Genomic DNA, 18,696 nt, shown 5'->3' on the forward strand with positions numbered 1-18,696 from the left:
TGTGGGCACGGAACACAGTGGTGGTCTCCTCTGTCAGATGCTTGGAAGGCTCCCAGAAGAGCGAATGGCCTCAGGTGGGCTGGCTGAGCTTTGGCGTGAGAAGCTGAAGACAGGAATAAAAATAGTACAGTCCTCGCTGAAGAGTGGATTTGTTTTTCTTCAGGGTATGCATTTACCTGGAAAAACGTATTTAGATGAGCTATGTCAGATGAGTAATTGTGATATTAGTAGCGGTTTTCGAGCAGTAGAATGGCATTCTAGGTGGCTCCTGTTAAATCTCTAGCCTTTTCTTCACTATTTTCCTTCCCCTGTGTCTTCCAGGAAGGGTCTCCATTTTCCAAAATGTGTTCGAGGAGTGTTCTGTCCATTATATTGTTTGGAAGGTCACACTTGGATCCTAGAAAAGCCAGGGAGGTATTATTACGACACATATTCTGGCATAGTAATAATAATAATAATAAGCAATGAGCAACACTTTGCTATCAGCAGGCATAGCAAGCCAGCTTTGATTTGTTTCTTTTACGAAGAACTGATTAGTAGTTTTGCAACTAAGAGATTAAAACGGTGATTTTGTTAGAGTGACAGTATTTCAGAACCTTGCAGATTACTCTTCACCAGTTTGAAGGAGGCATTGGAAACCATGAAAATGCAATGTGCCCTTCTAAATAAAACATGAAGTTCTGCATTCAGTCTCCAACTTGTCTCCTACATCCATACTATTTCTTTAACAAACAAGGTTCAAAAGATGTTTCTGATATGGCTGTCACTTCTGATATCATAATTTGAAACTCGTGTCTCAGGGGAGTAGTTTACATAAGGCAGGTACAAACAAAACAAAATGACGGTTAAGTTTGGAGTTTTTGTTTTCAACCAAATCCTTCAAAATAAGGACTACCCAAAATTCTATTAATAGTTGAATTTATTTTGGGTACTCATAAATTTAGCATTTTGAATGAATATCTACTTTAAATTGTGCACTATTTTTTGTTCTTAGCAAACTTTTGTGTAATTGTCCTAATAACCTGCCTCCTGGGAGTGGCTGCCAGGTTTCTGGCTGTAGTGGAGCGTGCCCTGCTTGGTCTCCTTACGTCCTCTAAAGTGCATTAAAACTGTTAAACACCAAAGAGATTCACTTTTCTATTTGTGAAAGCTGCGAACTATATTTTGAAACATGGAACTGTTTTACCCCTTCTGCTCTCAGAGCCCTAGCATCAAAATTCTCTCAGTCCACACACAAAGTCAAGAAACTTATTCTGTCCTTATGCTGCGAATCTTCAGAATAACCCTTTCTGTCTAATGAAACAAGAGTTAAAGCCAGTATTTAGAGGCATGGATGGTCAGACAATTAAATGAGTTACCCTCTACCCCATTTGCATTATTTATCTATTTATCTCAATTCCTGAGAGTAACCACGAGATTTGAATAGATTACCTGCCTGAAAATAGTCCTGCTATCCGCTTGTTTTCTGAGGTAGCAAATCAGTGGCATCAAATTGGTCAGTTGTGACCTACTTCTGTTTTTTCTTGCTGGCTCTTTATTCTATTTCTTGTGGTGCTTCTCTGATGGAAGTTTCTCTGCCATTTTACCTGCTAAAAACAATTTTGGGGGAAATTTACTCCAAAAAGCACTTGTAAGAAGGAAAAAGTGGTCCACTTCATAAAGGTGTGATATATTCAGTAAGAGCCAAGTTATAAAGCTGGTGAGGAGAGAGGGGAGCACTTAGACATGTAAATGGCCAAGTTAAACACAAGACACAGTTAGGATATCTGGACCCTCACGTGTTCATAAACCCATACCAGGGGTCTCTATAGAGAAATGGTGGGAACCAGGGAGAAAGACAGCCCCAAAATACCTTGTTTAACTTGGCTGTCACAGTAGCTAGCCCTTTGTAACTTGGCACATTTTGAAGTTATCACACTTAGAATTGACCTTTTTTTTCCCATTTACCTTCTTTTGTACTTATAAAGTGTTTTTTTTTTTTTTTTTAAAGGAGAAGTAATTTATTTAGAGGTGGCAAAAATATAATGAGGTGGCAAAAATTCAGCTCTCAATTTAAAGAAGAAATGTAAACTATAGAATTTGAAAGAAAAGGCAATGGGTTTTAAGTCCATAACCTTTCAAAAGTCAGAAAACCTATCTACTAGGCTGTATTCTCCGGTGGAAAAGCTCTTGAAATTGTAGGTGTTAAAAAAGCCGCTGCAGGGAGCTTGTACTAGCTCCTAAATTTAATAGAAACATTAAACTCTCCAATCCTTATTTAAACACATTTTTTTTCAAAGTCAAAAATATATTTTCTTATAGGTAGACAGGTGAAGTATAACTAAAAAAAGAAAAAAAAAGTGGTTCTCTTGTACTCTATGTGTTTTATTTCTTAAAAAAACAAAAACAAAAACAAAAAAAACAACTCCTTATCACTAGAGGTTCAGTTTTGGTTTTGGAAATGATGCCATAGTAAGGAAAGTATTGCATTAAGACAGTAATAGTTTGCTTTTAATTAAAACCTGCAATATAGATTTTTGCTCAAAATTATTTTTAGATAAATGAAGCATGACTCCCTTTTTTAATAACTAGATTTAACCTAAGGTAAGTTTTTAAAAAAATATTGAGAAAATATCTACATATATTCTTTTTCATAATTGTGAGGGCAAAATACTCTACTAATTCTGCAGCACACAGCAATATATGCATTTACTTTTGGATTTAGATGCTAAAAAGCCTGATGATTGGAAACACTGCAGAAGCTCAGTGTTTGTACCACCTTCAAACAGTTGCAGTTGGACTTTTTTGCATCTATCAAGCAGGGACTGTTTCTTCCCTCTACCACCTCTAAATTATACTGACTAGATGTTGAAGTCATTAAATTGATTATAGTCCAATCAGTAGACAATCCTACATAAACAAAAACAGCAATTACAGTTGGCACAAATCCCATGAGTGCTAGTCAAACTTCCAGGACTGATGGTCCAGTGAGTCTTTTCCAAAATGCTGGTTTCACAATTTCAGCAGTTCTGGCAGCATCTTCCTAAAGGGAGGGAACAAAAATTCATAAGATTCCACTTGGCCTTAAAAACAAAAACATCTGTTTGATGCATGAGTGGATTGTTGGCTTTTATTCATCCAGTCAAAAAAGGGTGAAAAATAGGATATTGAACATAAAAGCATACATGTAAAAATGAAATTACAAAGGGATTTGAGATTAGCAGCTTTTTATAAAGCAAGCTGTTAATAATTTTTCTTTTTTGTTTTGCCAGAGTATTCCCATATCCCTTAAAATCCATTGTAGTTATTGACAGCAGTGATATCTAATAGTGATGACAGAATTTTTCAACTTTTTGCTTTCAGTAATTACACTTAGTTCTTTCTGCTTGCTTGTTTGGGTCATTGCAAGTCTTGTAGCATATCTGTAGGATATTTTTTTTCAACTTACAGGAACATTTTTGCTCCCTTTTATTTTTAAAGGAAGTCAGTTTTTGAGAATTGGCTAGTCTGGTAAGTTCTAGTGAAATACTTGTTGACATAAATCGAAACATAATATCAAATATACTTGCTTGAGTTTTCATTTTGATGTAAAACCATGCAATGAGGAGAAAGAGGTTTTGATAGTAGAAAAGAGCAATTCTACCAAGATCAATTAAGAATTTTATGAAAGGTGTGTTTTTCCTCTTACTGTGCTTTATTAATTCATCTGACAGAATTCACATTGCTGGTTTAATGTCACTAATTCTGTTGCCATAGAATACATTCTTCATGGCTGGATTTAATGAATACCATGTTGAGTTTTTAGTTATTTCTTAGAGAAAATAATTTTAAGACTTGCAACATATTTTAGAAGCCTTATGGATTGTTTAAAATGTAAATGTTGTCATTAAGTAATATGTTAAAGAATGCTCTTGAATGAAATTTTGATACAAAGGCTGATATTCTGGCTAAGTATTTTCCCAGATGTATTTAATTTTTTTCTCCACTGACTCCCATTGTGCTGTCAAAGGTTAAAGTTAGTTCTGTGGGGGGGATGCATGCAAGTTTCTAATCCCATTTCAATTAAATCTGAAATATGTTCCCGTTTTTTTGTTTGGGGATTACATGGTACACTAGCTAGGATTGCATATACCTTGTTTGCTGTAATGAAAGTGTGCTTGTCTGATTTAAAATACGTTCTGCAACAATATTATTACAAAGCAATTAAAACTTAAAGTTAACATTAGTAAATTTAAATAGCCCTGTTATAGTATTAATCAAATAGTGTAAGGAACGCTTTTAAATGGTTTAAATAATTATGCAACTCTTGGCATAAAAGCCTAACACAAGATAAATCTTTGAAAACTAAGTAGAATTGTGGCTTTTTTTTTTTAAACTTTAATTTTAGGCAGCTTGGGCTTTTAGCATGCATCACATTTCACCTCTAGTATAAGTAATTATGCCAGTTTAGTAATTATTAGAGATGAAAGAAATTCAGTAAGACATGAATTCTTTAAAACTTCAGTAGCTTCAGTTTTAGCAGGCATAATGATCAAGCAGCAGTTACTCAGCTGCCTGGGGACCCTGCCACAGCTACAGGCACTGGACTGATCTTGGGGGTATCATTATTATGGCAGCACACACTACCGTTGGCATTTCTATTCTAGATGTCTGATTGCAGAGGTTTCTAATTTGGTCATTAAAAAAAAAATCCAGATTCAAATATTACTGTCTAGAAATTCCCCTTTTTTAGAAACCCCTCCTGAAAAAGGATAAATGCTTACATTTAAAAATTATTATTTTAAATTGGACAACAATTTTAATTTCATGGGATAGTAAATGGTTTGAAAAATTCTGAAAAGAAAAATGTATGTGTAAATTTGTCAGTTGCATGTGTATGTGCTGAACATGTGTTGAGCATTTAAAGTCTTGTTTTCAAATGAAGATGATTTGGTTTGGAACGCATATACTATTCATGCATGAGCATAGCTGTCTCCCACTGAATGTGGTCAAGTGACTGACATTCAGAATATTCATTTTCATAATTCTGTAGGAATTATGTTTTGGTGTTTTGGTTTCAATAAAAATTTTTATATGTGTGAAATCAAAAGGTTTCAGTTATCACAACTCTGTATGAGATATACACATAAGCAATATGTACACACGTACAAACATACTCTGACGTTCTATTTAAAATATACTTTGGTTAGCGAATTCATAAGTGTTAATCACTTTTTAAGGAAAAAAATGGATTGAATTGGATTTTGCCTAATAAAAATTGGTATCATTGTAAAGAATAGAATTTTTTTTAGAAATTAAAATCATTGTACCATTGAGGTTCATTATTTCACTGAAATTATTTCTCCTTTCTTTCTCAAGATTGGCTTTTCCCCAAATTTCTTATCCCATCAGTGCACTATGAGAGATATATCAAGATGGAAAGTTATTTACCTGACGGGAACGAAGGAGATACGTGGTTCTCATTCTCAAGTATAGACAGTCGCATATATTCATACGGAATACATTTGTGAAAACCTATGAAGAGCTGAAGGGTCAGTAAGGTGAACGATAAATTCCTGTACTGAAGGGGTGCTGTGACCAGGACTCTAAAAAATATTACAACTTTTTAAACAATACGTTGACTCTTAGAAACAATTTCTAGCATTTCAAATGTGTTCCTTAATGTTACTCTTTTCCTTTACAATAGAACCAGATTAGGTCTAGTAAGTGCATGACTATGACTAAATAGTAATTGCTTTCAGCATTCCTAATGATTTGGCGTGTCTCAGTTGTTAGAAGTGTATTAGACATATGCTTTCTATCACTAGTATCACACTTTTGTCTTTTCTTATTTTTATACATTTAAGGCAGTTAAGTATTCACAAACACCACTCTACCAAGTACCAGTGAAGCCAAAAGAGAACTTTTGGTTGGGAAGGTGGTGCCGTCATGAGTTCCAGTGAATGTTTTGTTCATTAGCTGTTGTACGGAGTCTGAAATTGCTCTGTGGAGGGTGGTTTGGGGCTGTCAGTGTGTAATATACGAAGTTAGATGTACTTTTTGCGGACATGAGGCAAGGGGTGAAAAAGAACTGTGGACTCAAGGGAATGCATATTAATTCCTGGAAAGAGTTGAGAATAAAAACAAAAAATTAGTTATGGTCATAAGTATTGTGACTTGGATATTAGTGCCAGTAAGGAGATGGCTGTGGAGTGGAAAGGGCGCAGGGGGTGAGTTCTGATTTGCTGTCTGCACTTTTTGACAAGTCACCTTACCCTCTGTTCTCCAGGATTCGGATTTCCTCTCCGTAGACTGAGGGAGCTCATTTCATCATTCAACAAGTTGTTTTTTGTTTTTTTTTTCTAGTGCTTATTTTGTCCCACGCACTGTGCTAGTTCCAAATATTCAGTTGTGAACCAGACATAAGCTTTGCTCTTATGAAGCTTAGAGTTTTGAAAATTGGATGAGATGTTAAATACTTTCCATTGCTTTTTAATTTGGGGGAAGAAAGCAATGCAAGTGGTGGGAGATATGTGTATATGGTATATTCACTTTTCAGCAAGTTGGGTCAGTTAAAAGAGTAAGATAAAATGAGTTTCAAAAACATTTTTGGCACCGAAAGTTTGGTGAGTTATACTTTTTGAGAATGGTGAGCTTTGTTTTCTCTTATGATTAAAAGGTAGATATGCTCACTTGAACTGAAACCACTAAATACAATAGAATATCTATTTCCAACTCTTTTTGGATTTAGGTCATTGACTTTGCAATATCTTTTAGCCCTCCTAAAATCTAGATAATGTTTGTAAAAGCTAATTGTGTGATACTAAAGTAAATTTTTTAAAATTTCAAAGAATTTGTGGCATCCTTGAAATAATTGGAGGCTCTTGGAGAATGTGTATGATATTAATATTAAGAAACAGCAAAACTAAACCTCAATTAAGAGTCCCTAATTGCTATATAAAATCGAGGTGAAACAAGTCATGAGGAATTCATTCCATTAAATATTCAGGAATAGAACACTAAAGAGTGAAACAAGTTAGTAATGAAATGTCCATAGCACAGGTTTAATTATTTTTCCCCAGGGAAATAGGTGAATACCTTGAAATAAACTTTTACAGAATCATGGATCTTAAGCATAAGACACTTTAGGGATAATGATATTGGTTGTCTTGATGGTCTTCCTGTTCAAAGACGTGAGTGCAGAATCAGCGGTGATGGTGGAGTGTAACTGACCGGAGAAAAAGACGGTCACATGAAATCCCTTTTGCTTCCTCCAAAATCATATATGTCATTTTCATAAGTATTGCATCACTATACCAAATTTTTAATCTTCAAAATAAAACCATTACAAGATAATAACAGCATTTTATAGCTCCCATTAATTGTAACTGTTTTTTTATACTTGCTGATTTGCATATTTAAAATCCAGTATGAGTGTGGTGGTCTGGCAGACCCCTGGAATGGCTTCCTAGCTCTGTCTTTGCCTGTGGGTCCCTCAGGCCAGGAGAGGGTCAGCCAGGTGCCTGACTCATACTAAGTGCTCAGTAAACTTCTGTGGAACCAAAAATCACTTTATTATTATTATTTTTTTTACCAAAGGAATGTGTTGATGACTTCTGAGTTCCCTTCTCTAACATCGTAGAATTCTCATATTGAAAAATTGTAATTCTTGCAAGTTGATCAGTAATTCATATTAATGGGGGAGGGATGCTTTTAAAATTGTAACCTTAATTGGGTTGTAGCTGAGAACAAAATCAAACAGCAGAGGTGAGAAGGTCTTACTTTTCACTGTGATTTCTTGTCCAGACCCCCTATTTAGGGAACCAACACAGAAAGAAACATGAACTACACACTGAACCATTCTCAGGGCCTTTATAAGGATTCTGACTCTGTTCAAACTCTGGAATTTTCATAGAGCAGCTTTCAGCTTCTAGATGAGAACCTTGGGCCAGTGACCAATTCACCCCACTAGGGGTTTGTCATATCTCAACTGGGAGCAGCCCTAATAGCAGCAGCTACTTTGAACTAGAATTTGTCTGTACATGTGAGTGACTCACCAACTCTATATTTGCCTGGGTCTCGGGTGGATTTTTGCAGTGGGAATAGGTGTGAATCTGCAGCTGTGCAAGGTCAAAGTGTGTTGCTTTAAGGACAGCATTTTAATTTAGTTTGATTTACGTTGGCTCCTCATCTTCAATTCGTGTCCATCCATTTGCCCAAATGCTGGTACCATTTTCATAAAGCAACATTTCCCAAACCTTTAATGATTTTCCTCGCTTCACTCCTCCAGGCTTAGATTGTAGATTCTCAGGTTGGTTTTGTGCGATAATAAAGGCTTGAATATTGTTTTCATTTCTTAAATTTCATCTCACATCTTCTGTGGGGCTTTTTCTGACCCGCCCGAGTTAAAATGACTCCTCTCTTTATTATCCCTTCTATATCTCATATGTCATAGAAACTATGACAATACCTTGGTTTTCTGGGTTGTCGATAAGCTTTTTGAGAGCAGAGTTCTGTGTTTCTTTTCTTTGAATCCCCATAGCCTAAAATTAGGTGGTGAACAAACAAGCATACAAATGCACAAACAAATGCATTAATGCACTCATGTGTTTAATCAACAAATATTTACTGCACATCCATCATTTACCAGTCCTGGAGTGCTAGGAGTTGGGGATCCTATGAAGGAGACAGATAGGGCCTATGCTCTTGTGGAGTCACAGCCAAGCAGTGGAAATACATTAAATGAACAATTCAGCAGATGCTAGTAATTTATTATTAGGTGAAGGGAAAGCCCTAGTGTTATGAGAACATTTCCCAGAGATATGAGTGAGGTCAGGGAAGGATCCTGGAGGAAGCACTTTCAAACCAAATCTGAGGTTTAATATGTTTTTGAATGGAAACCATTGAGCATGCTTATGCATGCTACAGGAATTCTTATTGAGTACCAATTAAGTGTCAGGTGCGAAGGATACAGTAAGGAAAAAGTCAGACCCAGTTGCCCATGGGTTTCACAGAGCTAACAGTCTATGAAGACATATTTAGATGACTCTTTGTGTCCCTCTTAATGTTGTTTAACTCCAAACTGTACTTAGTTTTGCAACAATGGTATACATTCAGTTCATACAAATGGTACCTATTATTTGCACATGACTAACTTGTGTACAAGCTCTGGCCATCATTTGTACATGGGCCTGGTTTTTCCACTCTTAAGTAAACTACCCTAACTATATTTCTTGAGTTTTTCATCACTTAGATCTGTTTATTCTTCCAAATATCTGAATTTCTTATAATTCTTATAATGCTGTCTAAATATGGGATAAACTCACTCATTTTGGCATCGTAAGAGAATTTAACAACTCTCCTCTCCATTTAACCTCATAGATAATTAGGAAAATATATACGAATCATGTAATATGTTTCTGCTTATGATCTTTACAAATTCTTAGCACATTTTGCACATCAAGGAGCAAATACTAGAATATGACAATGCATCAACAATTCATGAGCATATTCCGTAATTGAAAACTTACATAGAAAAACTGCGGAAAGATGATAAAAAACAGTAATCTACCTACCAACCCTCTTCTTTTTTTTTTCACTTTTCAGCTCACGTTTTTTAAACATTTTCTGTTGTCTCTATTCATGATGGTATTATTCACGAAGTCCCAAAAGACAGTCTATGACAGGATGTTTGAAGCTACAACCCTTATCACCATCCACATAATTCTCTAAGCCAAGTCTTAGTGAGACGCATCCGTACCCTGGACAGGCTAATAGTGTCCCCCTTACCCGCAGTCTGTCTGAAAGTAGAGCGTTCCTATGAAACCTTTTGTATAGGAACTGGTGTATAGCAAGGAAGCAATTACCTTAGGACACATCTTGCTAACAGATGCACAAAATAAATCGAGATAAAGCACAGATGCTCACAGACACGGTTCAAAGCTCTGGTGGCTTGTTGCTGCGATGCCCAGTGTAGTTCCTGGGGAAGGAGTTGGTGGTGCCACTCTTGCTGCTGGGGGGTGAGCACTGCCGCTGTAACGGCTGGACTTGCTGCAAAACAAACTCACGAATGCTATTCTTGCTTTCCACCTTCTTTTCTAAAATCGAAAATCGTCTTCGGATTTCTTTCAGTTAGAGAGAGCAGGTACTGATGTAGATCTTTCATAAAATCAAAGTGGCGGAAAGCAAACTTTCAAAAAGCTGGGGATATTGGTGATGTGTTGTCCCTACCAACTGTTCTTTAAATAGGTGTTCCACCGTTATTTAGAGGAGGAGGATTCTAGTGGTAATGTCTTCGGCAGCGAACTGGACCATTCATGGCAATGCATATATGTGGGTATCTTGGGTATCTTTTATTCCCAAACAAAAGTGGGAGCTCTCTATGTTGTCTTCCCTAAGTATATTTCCTAGAAATCCCTCCATATCAACACTTAAGACCTTTCTCTTTATTCTATTATTTTATTTATTTATTTATTTTTGGCTGTGTTGGGTCTTCGTTTCTGTGCGAGGGCTTTCTCCAGTTGTGGCAAGTGGGGGCCACTCTTCATCGCGGTGTGCGGGCCTCTCACTATCGCGGCCTCTCTTGTTGCGGAGCACAGGCTCCAGACGCGCAGGCTCAGTAGTTGTGGCTCACGGGCCTAGTTGCTCCGCGGCATGTGGGATCTTCCCAGACCAGGGCTCGAACCCGTGTCCCCTGCATTGGCAGGCAGATTCTCAACCACTGCGCCACCAGGGAAGCCCTCGCTTTATTCTAACAGCTGTATCCATTGTATGATGTTCTATCATTTATTTATATTTTTTTACTTGTTTATTTTACTATTTACAAATGTTGCTTCAGTGAACATACACACATCCTTGCTAACATGTGTGATTATATATATGGTGTAAATTTCTAAAAATGGAATTGCTGGATAAAGGGAACACCCATTTAACATTTTGATAGATATTGCAAGTGTGCCCTCCACAGAGGTAATGCCAGTTCACACTGCTGTTAGCAATAGGATTAGAGAGTGCCTGTGTTTAAATACTTTATCTTTACTGATGTGGCTTGTGAAATAAACAAAATGGTATTTCATTGACATTTTAATTAGCATTTCTGTAATTATGAGCATCTTTTCATATGTTTACACAACCATTTGTATTTATTTTTCTGTGAATTGCCTTTTTATTTCCTTGACTCTTTTATCTTTTGGTTTGAAAGAGCAGCTCATGTTAATAAGAAAATTAGTCCTTTTTCTGACTTACACGTTGCAAATATTTCCCCCAGTTTTTCTTTTGACTTTGTGGGTGGTAATTTTTTTTCTTCTGCCATACAGAAGTTTAAATGTTTTAATTTTCAGTTTTGTCAGGCTTTCCCTTGTAACTAATAGAGTTTGTGTCTGACATAGAAAGGTTTTTTCTTTTTCCTGATCATTCTTTTAGTTCTGTCTTCTCATTACACTGGCTTCAGAGCCTTGTCTGCCCCCCTTCACCCTTCTAGGTCCAGCACCCAAGCATATTTGTGGAAATATAATAGGTGCTTAGCAAACATTTAGTAAATGGGTCAATAAAGTATGGTGGTTAAGACCATGGGTGTTAAGTCAGACTCCCTGGGTTGAAATTTCAGTCTGTGGACCTTGGGCAAATTATGAAATCACTTGGAACTACAGTTTCTGTATCTGTAAGTGAGAGTAATAATAAGTACCTAATTCATAGGGTTGTTGTGAGAATTCAGAGTTAATTCATGTAAGCTCTTAGAATAGTCTCTGTCAGATAAGAAATACCTAGTAAATGTTTCTTACTCTCACTCTCAAAGGTCTTCTTCCTTTTGTGGGGAAACCCTTCATCCCATGGGCTACAAGTCTTTTCTGTGGATTTCTAGGTACCCGTGTGGCTGGACACAGCTTTCAGAGGTCTGCCTTGGATGGGTCCCTTGTGGACGTCTTCGCTGGGTTCAGTCCACCATGACAAGTCCCCTCCCACTGGCCAAAGCAGCCCTTGATTCCAAGCTCCACTTTGCTTTGCCAATGTAGAGAGAGTTCTGAAGGAAAAATTCCTGCAGAAATTCCAATGAAAAGATAATGAAAACATAAAGTAGAGCTAATTAATTTTAGAGCCTCTGCCATCTTCTTGGTAAGTCAGGTCTTTGTCTTTGTGGTTCTTTGCAAAAGGGCCGTCACTACATGCTAATTTGCAAAGGTAGGCTAATCGTTCTTGGGAGAGGAGGTAGAGACAAATAACTCACGTATCATTATGAAGGTTTAATTATAGTAGATTGATTAATAATCCTTAAATTAAAAAGGTAAATCTGGGCTTGAGTTTACAGAGGAATTAGCCGAACAAGGGGATGATTTTCTACATCACCATACCCATCAGTAAATTGATCTAGAAGCATTTTCTTCTAGGCTTCAGAGAGGAATTCTGTGTTGTCTAGAAGTGGTATGAGGAGAGGGTGTAAAGATGGAATGTGTTTTGCTGACTGGCTGTGACCTACCAGTCCGTGCCTGGCTGTGTCTCGCCGCTGCTTTAATTTTATGTGAAACCTTATTTTGGGGCAGATTGTCTGAATTTTCTCTGCTCTTCATTTCTTCTTCATTCCCTTCTGCAGTAAGTCCTAACTGTTCAGTTTGCTTTATTTTTATTTCCCCTTGCCTTCCCGTGCTCATGTAGTCACCAGTCCTCTCTGTGTTTAGTTCATGAAATCACCCGGTCCCCACTCCCAGATTGCTGGGCTCCGACTGTCCCTTTGGGCTTTAGAAACCCAGCCTGTGCTGTTGCCCGCTGGTTGACCTCAGCACTCATTTGTCTGATACTCTGGGCAGACACTACCATGTCTTTTTATTTTAACTAAATTATAACTGTCATAAAGTTGTCTTTCTATATGGACAAAGCCTAAAACCTTAACACATCCAATCAGATGACTTTCAAATATCCATTTATACTTTTTCCTTCAATCTTAATGCTAAATGAAGTGAAAGAAATAGTAATTGAAAATCGGGGTGGAGAGAGTCAAGAGGATTGTGCGAGGCCACTTTTAATGAGTGGAATATCCTTAAATGATAGTAAGTGACAAAGGAAATTCCACTTTGAGATAATTTGAAATAGATATCCTAGAAGACGCTTTAGAAAGGGCTGGGGTGGCCTTTCAGTTTCCTAACAGGTCGGCCCTGGCTGCGGCTGGATGTCTTGTTAGAGAAGAGGTGAGAGGCCAGGGAAGTGCAGTGGCCCGAGCGGGGCAAGGGTGCTGGAGCACCCATCTACCCTGACGTCTCCAAGACCGGAAGAGCTTCTGTGCCCCATCCCAAGTCACACCAGGACTTTGTGATAGAACAGGGAAGAGTCTCAGTCTCTTGATTTCTGATTCTGGGAATTGCCTCTCGCGGCTGTACACATTCTAGGCTGTAGAAGGTAAAGTGACTTTCCCCATCCTTCTCAGCGTCTCAACAAAAGCCAGAATCCTAGACCTCCTGCCCTGTGAGAGTTACCTTCCTTAGTCTAGTGTTAGCTGTCAGGGTCTCAGGCTTTTGTCCCCTATCACTGTGTCCCAGTGAGTTGATCTGAGGATTACCATGCCTGATGACCTGGTTTTGAATCCTGCATGTTATGAAACCTACTAAGCCTCAGTTTTCTTACCAATAAAATGGTAAGAATCTATTTCACAGGACATGTTGTATTAGGTAACACATGTAAGATGCCTAACAGGTATCTTAGCAGCCTCTTAGAAAGTTTGTAAGTAGTACCAGCTTTTGATTATGGGTGAAGCTCACGGGGAAGCTGAGGAAGCAGACACAGTTCTTCCTCTTCATCTTTCCCTCTTCTGCAAAGTCCTGAGGCGTGCATGGCACAGTCTGTGGCTGCCTTGTCTCTTTGTGTAGAGCAGAAACTATTCCCCCTCCTGGAGAAAGCGTAAGAGGAATGGTGCAAGTTTTTATATTCAACTTTTAGTAACCATTCTCTACAATAAAGGGGGGGGTAATGGAGCTGGAGGAGAGGTGAGTTCACTCTTTATGGCAAATACTTTGTATTTGGGCACCTCTTTAATGTTTCTAAAGACACTGTGTATCTATTTCATTTGATCTTAAGTGAATCTTGTCAGTTATCATTGTGTCAGTTTTATAGATGAGGAAACTGAGGCACAGATACAGATCTCATCCCATTAGCACAGCTGAAGCAGAAAAAGAATGTAGATTTCCTGACTTGAAAATAGGCAGGCTTGAGTCTCAGAATTTTCTAATAGAAGAAGCCAAGGCCAATCTTAAGCCAAATCAAGAGGTGGAAATAATGAATCCTCTGGCCACCGCATTCCCCCCTCTTGTGTTCCTTTTTGCTTTAAGCATTTTGATCTCAGTTCCCTAGACTATTCCACCCCCAACCCCCAAAAGTTACTTCTACAAGAAAAAAAAAAATGATATTAGTCAGTTACACCTGAGAGAGAATTGAAAGCAGCGGAAACCTGACAAATCCCTAATTGTGTGATTAAAGGCTTTGGCTTCAGATAAAAGAATCGCATACCTCAGAAAGCTGATCTGGGAGGTATTTTAGAGAAGGTCGGGGTGGGGTGCGGTGCTGGAGTGAGGGACCCAGGAGTGTTTTCCCACTGCTGGTGAGCTCTCAGCAGAAATATTTCCTTATAGAGGTTGAGTGGACTTTCAAAGGTGTTCTGGTTGCTGTCACTGAAAGGTCAGGAGATTTACTTAGGTCGAGCCCTCCACCAGTTTGAGTGATAGGAGAAGTGACCGATGACTGTGCCTGCAACATTGGAGCAACGCAGCTGACTTTGGGCTGAATAGTTCCTGGTAATGTCACGTTGGCTGTTTTAAATACACTGTGTGGAGAAGCTAGGGGGAAAAACCAATTCACATTTCCCAGTGGCAGGTAACCATCCTGAAGCAATGTCTGCTTTCTTTCATTTGAAATATGCCACTTTTCCATGCAAATTTGCTTTGTTGTTGTGACAAGATGGACACACGTGTTGGATGTGGGCTGTCCCGAGGACTGGTGGGACATCGATGCCGTCTATGGAGGGAATCGGGCATGACCCGTCACCATCCCTGAAGAAATGACGCCAATTCTGATGTCTTAGGGATGAGAGCTCAGAGATGGCACATACTTTTTTTTTTTTTTTATAGTGTTGGCTAAATACAAACTTTCAAAAGGGTTGGATTTTTAAAAATTGCAAGCAGCAAGTAGTAGAATTGACCAGATTAGTGTCCTTATTATTCTTTTAAGAAAATAGGGTGAGATCTCCTGGCTCACCATCTGAGAACACGTTCCTTCTCCAGTGAAAATTATGTTTCTGAATGTTATATATATGTGTATATTTATATATATATTTTCTGCTTATTAAAGCACATGGTAAAAAACCAAAATGGTTAAATATGGTTATTTATCAGCCATTCTGCCTTATGTGTGATTGATTTAGTTGATTTTACTTTACGCATATTTGGGGATTATCTGATAATAAATCATCATTTAAAACGTTTATGTGTAATATATACTATCTATATCTATATCTATGCTCATTATCTTGACAATTCAGGATTGAAACAACGTAAGTGGGAATATATTTCCACAAACGACTATTAATTTATAGTTACTAAGATAATGGCATACACGTTCACTTTCAGTTCTATCTGGGTAGCTCTGTAAATTGTGTATTGATTATGCTAATGGCACTGGTGTCTTTATTACTTGTCTGCAGATACATGCAGATGGAATGCACGTTTGGCAAGGTTGTCATTCTGTAGGAAAAAGGTGCCTTATTAAAATCTGGTTTTTGGAGATACTGCATTAGAACTAAAGAAAAACGTTAAACTCATGCAAACATAAGCAGTTCTTGTGTTCTAGGAAATGAAAAGTGCAGTTAAAAAGTTAAAAAATGATGCACTTTTATTCCCTTTGTTTCAAATTCCTTAAGGAAAGTGTTTCAGAAATGGTACTAAATCAATAATGATCTATTTTTATAGTTTATTTTTGGTTGTGTGGGCTTTCTTGTTTTGTTTATCAGGCTGAAGGAACCTTAGACATTTAGGGTTGCCTATATTTTAAAATTTATTAGCCCAACTAGAGGAGAACAAAATGAATTTTTTCCAATTATACATAAATTTTCTTGTATTTTGTAATAGCTCATAAGTCATAAATCACAGCCTCACTTTTTGTTCTGATCTTTCATTATACAAACATGTACCTTATTTTATAGGATTTTTCTCTTTCCTTCTTTCTTTTTTGCTGAGCCATCATGTTACCAAATAAGTTGTTTAGAAACTACTTTCTTATCTTCCTGAATGGGATCATTTCTTAGAAATGTGGGCTGTACACTTACTTGTGTGCCAGCTCGAAAGGAAAGAAAAAAAATCTTAAAAAAATGTTGTTTTAAAATTATTTTCTACTTTATTTTAGTGACAGTTTGATCCCCAGTTTGTTTGAGAACCAGTTTGAGCTTCGGAAGGGGAAAAAGGAAAAAAATAAGCAAAGTTTTTCACGTTCCTGAGCTATATGATTCCATTTAGTGGGATAATAATGCTCCATCCAGATCTGGTGTTTAATTCACAATCTTTAGGCAAAACCAGTTGTCCCGTCTTTCAAATATATCATTGCAATTTAGAAGAGGAACTTCCCAAATTAAAACAAAAGCAAAAACAAAGTCACTAATAAAAGAGAATGGAGTGGTAATATTTGAATGATATTTGTGAATGAGATTGGAGTTTATCATCTCGAAATTTAAAGATGAGCATTGTTACATTGCAGCAAACGGATATTTCTTGTTCAAAACAAAACTTTCTCCCTAAGCTAGTGTTTCAGTAATTGTTGACATAGGTAACTTTGTGTCCAATTAAGAAATATTGTTACAATTGGATTGGTGTTAATCTAAAATAGCTGAAGTCATAAGAACAGTTGGTAGAAGTATCAGAAAGTATGACGCCTGGAATATAAAACTTTTCTTCCCAGATTTTCTTTGGCTGGGATGGAGTAATGCTTCCTTGCTGTGCTACTATACCTGAGGCTTGTTGGTTACATTTAAAGAAGAAATAACTAGACTTTTCTCCAGATATCCAAATGCCTGAATCCTAGTTTCAAAACGTGTTTCCTTTATTGTTGTAGTTGCCCTAAGAAGCATTTTTCAAGGTACCTGGTCATTATGTGCTAAAAACTATGCATAAATCTTTTACAAATAATTTGTTTTCCTTCAGAGTGGATTGTTAGCAGTTTTAAAATCACTTGGCTGTAGCAAATTAGACCTGTATATCTGGATATTAAAAATATTTTTATGTAATATTTTTTCTGATATAAAATGGAAGAAAGGGTCCATGAGGCTTGGCTTAATATTGAGCATAGGGATGTAGAAGTTGGTTTTGTTTGTTTGTTTGTTTTTGTAGGGAGTTAGGGACTATATTCAGATGTTACCAACAGCCCCTTCTCAGTGAGCCAGCGACGCTGAGCATGAAGGCATCAGGGTAACTGGAAGAATCAAGAGTCTCAAATCTGGCGAGAAGAAAGGTGTATGCCAAGAAGCCTCACAAAACAAAACAAAAACAACAATAAAAAGACATTGGAGAGTTCCCTGGAAACCCTTCATCTAGGGGAAAAGCAAAACAAAACCTTTGCAGGGTAATTTTTTTCTTTTTCTATTAGGTTAGATAATTTTGAGTTTGTGTCCCCATTTTAGTGTTTCCATCTCATATTTGCCCTGTTGACTTGTTATCATTTTTTGTGGTTTCTCGCACTGTTTTCTTCCACATGAAGGCTAAGCCTTTTAATGTGAATGTTCTAATGTTTTCATTTGGCTTTATATTATTGACAGTAGCGGTCTAGTGTGATTACTTTGTCTTTCAAAAAGGATCATGAACTACATGTGGAATCATGTTAACTTAAACTAAGGGTTAATTTTTTTTCCCCTAAAAGATGGAATAAAAGAGAGCTATTAGAATCAGTATCTGTTTTTGTTCTTAGTCAAATTTTGCATTTATGTTTCCTTGGCTTTGTGTGTGTTTGAAATAAGACGAAAGTAAAAGGAATCTCACCAAAAACCTCTTAAGTCCCAGGAAGTGTCACCGGGGCCTTTGCAAATCTCTCGCACTAGATTGAAAAGTTAGCTGGTATGATTGTGATATTTCTGTCCAGTCTGTCTCCAGCTTTGGCTTTATTGGGATTGTGGATAAAAGGCAAAATCTGGGTGTGAAGATAGTGAAGAAAGCAAGTCATTAGCCTTGGTTGATACACCTATTTTAAAGCCGAGATAGCAAGTTCATCTCTAGGACCGACTCCACCATGCCCGATGCCTGGCTGTCACTGAGACAGCTCCCCATTTTCTTAGGGTCACAGTCAGTCCTAAGTCCTCTGAATCCTGTTTCTGGGATGCCTCCCATGACCTCCTTTCTGCTATTGATTTAGCTTGCTCTCTTGGACTTCTTCCCTGCATTATGTCAGACTCTCCATACTGGTCTCCCTGCTTCCAGGTCTGGTCTCTTTCCAAACCGTCTTCTTAATCACCAGTGGGGCATCTCTCTAAAATGTAAATGCGATCGATCAGTCGCTCTCCTTAAAATCCTTCAATGATTTCTCATAGCGCCAAGGTTAACATTTGAACATTTAGTTCACAGTAGTTCCTTCGTGATCTGCCCACTTTTCTAGCCTTGTCCCTGCCACTGCTCCCCTTTCTTTCCTCTCTATCCAGAGCCCTTCATTTGAGTAGCACAGAAGAGCTTGCGCTTCCTGGAAAGCATCATGTTTTGCATCTCTGCCTTTACATATGTTTCCTCT

At 37.5% G+C, this 18,696-nt stretch overlaps 1 protein-coding gene and 1 long non-coding RNA gene across 8 annotated transcripts in view; one reads left to right on the top strand and one right to left on the bottom strand.

The window, feature by feature from the left end:
* Nucleotides 1-18,696, top strand: part of ZNF521 (zinc finger protein 521) — a 280,467-nt gene that overhangs the window by 3,607 nt on the left and 258,164 nt on the right. The gene's annotated exons all lie outside the window — the stretch shown is intronic.
* On the bottom strand, nt 1,970-10,520 carry LOC309611304. Its single transcript, XR_014234440.1, has 2 exons — nt 10,396-10,520; nt 1,970-7,330 (listed from the first exon to the last, which is right to left on the bottom strand). It is a non-coding gene; the product is annotated as an uncharacterized lncRNA (long non-coding RNA).

The sequence above is a fragment of the Balaenoptera borealis genome, assembly GCF_965194805.1.
Source record: "Balaenoptera borealis genome assembly, chromosome: 14".
NCBI classification, from domain to species: domain Eukaryota; kingdom Metazoa; phylum Chordata; class Mammalia; order Artiodactyla; family Balaenopteridae; genus Balaenoptera; species Balaenoptera borealis.